At 40.3% G+C, this 4852-nt stretch overlaps 1 long non-coding RNA gene across 1 annotated transcript; it reads left to right on the top strand.

Annotated features, from left to right (window-relative positions):
- The first annotated feature begins 611 nt into the window (after window positions 1–611).
- On the top strand, window positions 612–1009 carry LOC125376922. The gene is made up of 2 exons (XR_007219384.1): window positions 612–733; window positions 885–1009. It is a non-coding gene; the product is annotated as an uncharacterized LOC125376922 (long non-coding RNA).
- The last annotated feature ends 3843 nt before the right edge of the window (window positions 1010–4852 follow it).

Here is a 4852-nt window from a genome sequence, read left to right as displayed (position 1 = left end):
GCTGATGACATAGACTAGGCTAGCTTTACACTAAGTCTTGTACCAGGCTGGCCCCTCTGGGTAGTAGGTCTGGTCTCTCCTTTGTCCTTGGACCCCCTTTCCGATCATAAGGGTTGAGTACCCCTTGCCAATGAAACACGTGTTTACCATCCTTTTACCTTAGAGCACCTATTTACGACACATGGGGTTAGTTTTGAGTTCGGTTATGGTTTAGAAGTCTCTTGATATAAACATATTTATTTCCATAAAGTGGAGGGATTGGCAAACAAGCAAATTTTGCTTATCTGAATGCCTCTCCCAAACATGATACATAAGTCTCTTTTAACCAATTAATCCAATGTAATTTTCGCAGTATACTCATCCTTATATAATTTCAGCTTCATGACAGTGTGAACATTGGGTGCCCCCTACACAAGTATGCAGTCACTGACAACTTGACCTATACAAAACGGAAGATGCAGACGACTAGCACAAGCACGCACGCACACACACACTCACACGCACGCACGCACATGCTATATAAGTGCAATTATCTTGGACGCGACATTCAACCCAATTTCAACTCACCTCACTTATCTTACTTTGTTCATGTGCCTAAAGTTTGTGGAATGTGTTAATTACTGAAATGAAAAGCATTTTAATGTTTTTTTCATATCTTTTCAGAATATGTGCACATAGCTTTCAATGACCAGACGAAAAAAAGAATTCATTTCAAGTATGTTGAGAAGAAAACGTAAGTAAAGCACACTATTTACATTCATAATACATTTTATTCCGCAGGCTCTATTGTAAAGTTAAACTCTAGCTGCGTATAGGCTGCCATTATCCATTATATTAGACAATATGGATCCACTCATCTATACATCTATTTTCTTTTGTGACAGGACCCATCTCTGAAAAAATCACCTCACCCAAGAAAATACGACTCATTCATGAGAATGAAAAGTGCAAAGTCTCCCAAGAAATTGTCTTGTAATATAGCATGTGAATAAATAATTTTTTGAAATATCTCACGAAATTAGTTTTATTTTATTGCTTGTAATCATGTGAACTAAAAATGTTTGTTTTGAGGAAAAATGTCATTTGAAGCAACTCCAGGTTAAACTATCCAATGATTGAATCTTATTTCTCCTGAATTAAAATAATTCTGCTAAATATTACTGCAGAAAAAAATTCGGCCAGAAATTTCTGTAGAAAAAAAAAATTCGGCCAGAAATTTCTGTAGAAAAAAAAAATACTGCCAGAAATTTCTGCAGAAAAAAAAAATTCGGCCAGAAATTTCTGCAGTAATGCATTTTCTGAGCCAATTTTTGAGCTTATGAACATGTGAACACACTGGGACACACATTATTTGGATTCGTCTCCTCGAGAGCTTTCCAGTGATATAAAACATGTTTTTGTAGCTCGCTTCCTTCTGTGTGGTCAAGTTCGGACTCCTGGCCATTCCTAAGTTGTCCCGCCCTGCCTTATGTACTCAAACACATCATACACCAGATACCCAGTAGTCGGGATACAAGGACACATACATGTACTCAAACACATCATACACCAGATACCCAGTAGTCGGGATACAAGGACACATACATGTACTCAAACACATCATACACCACATACCCAGTAGTCGGGATACAAGGACACATACATGTACTCAAACACATACACAAGATACCCAGTAGTCGGGATACAAGGACACATACATGTACTCAAACACATCATACACCAGATACCCAGTAGTCGGGATACAAGGACACATACATGTACTCAAACACATCATACACCAGATACCCAGTAGTCGGGATACAAGGACACATACATGTACTCAAACACATCATACACCACATACCCAGTAGTCGGGATACAAGGACACATACATGTACTCAAACACATCATACACCAGATACCCAGTAGTCGGGATACAAGGACACATACATGTACTCAAACACATCATACACCACATACCCAGTAGTCGGGATACAAGGACACATACATGTACTCAAACACATACACAAGATACCCAGTAGTCGGGATACAAGGACACATAATGTACTCAAACACATCATACACCAGATACCCAGTAGTCGGGATACAATGACACATACATGTACTCAAACACATCATACACCAGATACCCAGTAGTCGGGATACAAGGACACAAACATGTACTCAAACACATCATACACCAGATACCCAGTAGTCGGGATACAAGGACACATACATGTACTCAAACACATCATACACCAGATACCCAGTAGTCGGGATACAAGGACACATACATGTACTCAAACACATCATACACCAGATACCCAGTAGTCGGGATACAAGGACACATACATGTACTCAAACACATCATACACCAGATACCCAGTAGTCGGGATACAAGGACACATACATGTACTCAAACACATCATACACAAGATACCCAGTAGTCGGGATACAAGGACACATACATGTACTCAAACACATACACAAGATACCCAGTAGTCGGGATACAAGGACACATACATGTACTCAAACACATACACAAGATACCCAGTAGTCGGGATACAAGGACACATACATGTACTCAAACACATCATACACCAGATACCCAGTAGTCGGGATACAAGGACACATACATGTACTCAAACACATCATACACCAGATACCCAGTAGTCGGGATACAAGGACACATACATGTACTCAAACACATCATACACTAGATACCCAGTAGTCGGGATACAAGGACACATACATGTACTCAAACACATACACAAGATACCCAGTAGTCGGGATACAAGGACACATACATGTACTCAAACACATCATACACCAGATACCCAGTAGTCGGGATACAAGGACACATACATGTACTCAAACACATCATACACCAGATACCCAGTAGTCGGGATACAAGGACACATACATATACTCAAACACATCATACACCAGATACCCAGTAGTCGGGATACAAGGACACAGACATGTACTCAAACACATCATACACCAGATACCCAGTAGTCGGGATACAAGGACACATACATGTACTCAAACACATCATACACCAGATACCCAGTAGTCGGGATACAAGGACACATACATGTACTCAAACACATCATACACCAGATACCCAGTAGTCGGGATACAAGGACACATACATGTACTCAAACACATCATACACCAGATACCCAGTAGTCGGGATACAAGGACACATACATGTACTCAAACACATCATACACTAGATACCCAGTAGTCGGGATACAATGACACATACATGTACTCAAACACATACACAAGATACCCAGTAGTCGGGATACAAGGACACATACATGTACTCAAACACATCATACACCAGATACCCAGTAGTCGGGATACAATGACACATACATGTACTCAAACACATACACAAGATACCCAGTAGTCGGGATACAAGGACACATACATGTACTCAAACACATCATACACCAGATACCCAGTAGTCGGGATACAAGGACACATACATGTACTCAAACACATCATACACCAGATACCCAGTAGTCGGGATACAAGGACACATACATGTACTCAAACACATCATACACCAGATACCCAGTAGTCGGGATACAAGGACACATACATGTACTCAAACACATCATACACCAGATACCCAGTAGTCGGGATACAAGGACACATACATGTACTCAAACACATCATACACCAGATACCCAGTAGTCGGGATACAAGGACACATACATGTACTCAAACACATCATGCACCAGATACCCAGTAGTCGGGATACAAGGACACATACATGTACTCAAACACATCATACACCAGACACCCAGTAGTCGGGATACAAGGACACATACATGTACTCAAACACATCATACACCAGATACCCAGTAGTCGGGATACAAGGACACATACATGTACTCAAACACATCATACACCAGATACCCAGTAGTCGGGATACAAGGACACATGCATGTACTCAAACACATCATACACCAGACACCCAGTAGTCGGCTCATGCTGCTTCGAAATATACACAGAAAACTCTGAATGTAATGTAATCATGTTACCTTTGTTTGGGTCTACATCTTCTTTCCATAGCAACAACGCACGAAAGAAAACTGACATATGATAAGGCTCTCGGCGTATTCCTCGAACAACTGATTCAGGAAATTCTGTTTTCTCGGAAACAGATTCAAGGGCTTAGTTAACAGTTCTAGGAAGTATTTTTTATGAGTAACAAGACTCGCAACATGATCTCATTACGGCAAAACGATGACGTGCACTTAGTAACACATCACAACCGGAAGCTTAATTAATCCTGATGCTAATTCCATCTCCAGTCCCATCTAGAGTGACGAGACAACAAACCTTGTGCCTCTCAACCCGGACAGACTGTATTTAACATAAGATTTAGAATTATTTAGTAATGTTATTTAAAGGTCATGGTTACCTTCAACATACAACATTTTTGGTAAATATTCCCCAAATGCCACGCCTGGACAAATTTCATTAGTTCATTTCCCTGTATCGTAAAATAGGTTCGCGACAGTGCCATGAAAGTACAGAGCAAAAGGTGCGATGCTTCGCGTTAGCCGCGCAGTAGTGTCTATAGTGGCGCATTGGCGGCACTATAGTGGCACACAACACAACAAATGGCACAAAACAGTTTAGAAATGCGTTCTTCCGCCTATATTTGGGTCATTGAAATATATACTTAGTCTAACATGCACCTATATTAAGCACGTGCAAACCATGTATGTGTGTATATCTCGTGTTCTAGTTTTAAAATGTGCAGCTTTACATGATGATGTGTTCTTTAAAAAGTGTATCTCCGCATTGGTAAATTTACAAACATTTTATACCAATCAATGAGGAATTATTC

This window comes from Haliotis rufescens, unplaced genomic scaffold (genome assembly GCF_023055435.1).
Source record: "Haliotis rufescens isolate VD_foot unplaced genomic scaffold, xgHalRufe1.0.p SCAF_8, whole genome shotgun sequence".
Classification (NCBI taxonomy): domain Eukaryota; kingdom Metazoa; phylum Mollusca; class Gastropoda; order Lepetellida; family Haliotidae; genus Haliotis; species Haliotis rufescens.
The sequence above is the reverse complement of the archived record's forward strand: the minus strand, read 5'-3'. Positions and strand labels throughout refer to the sequence as shown.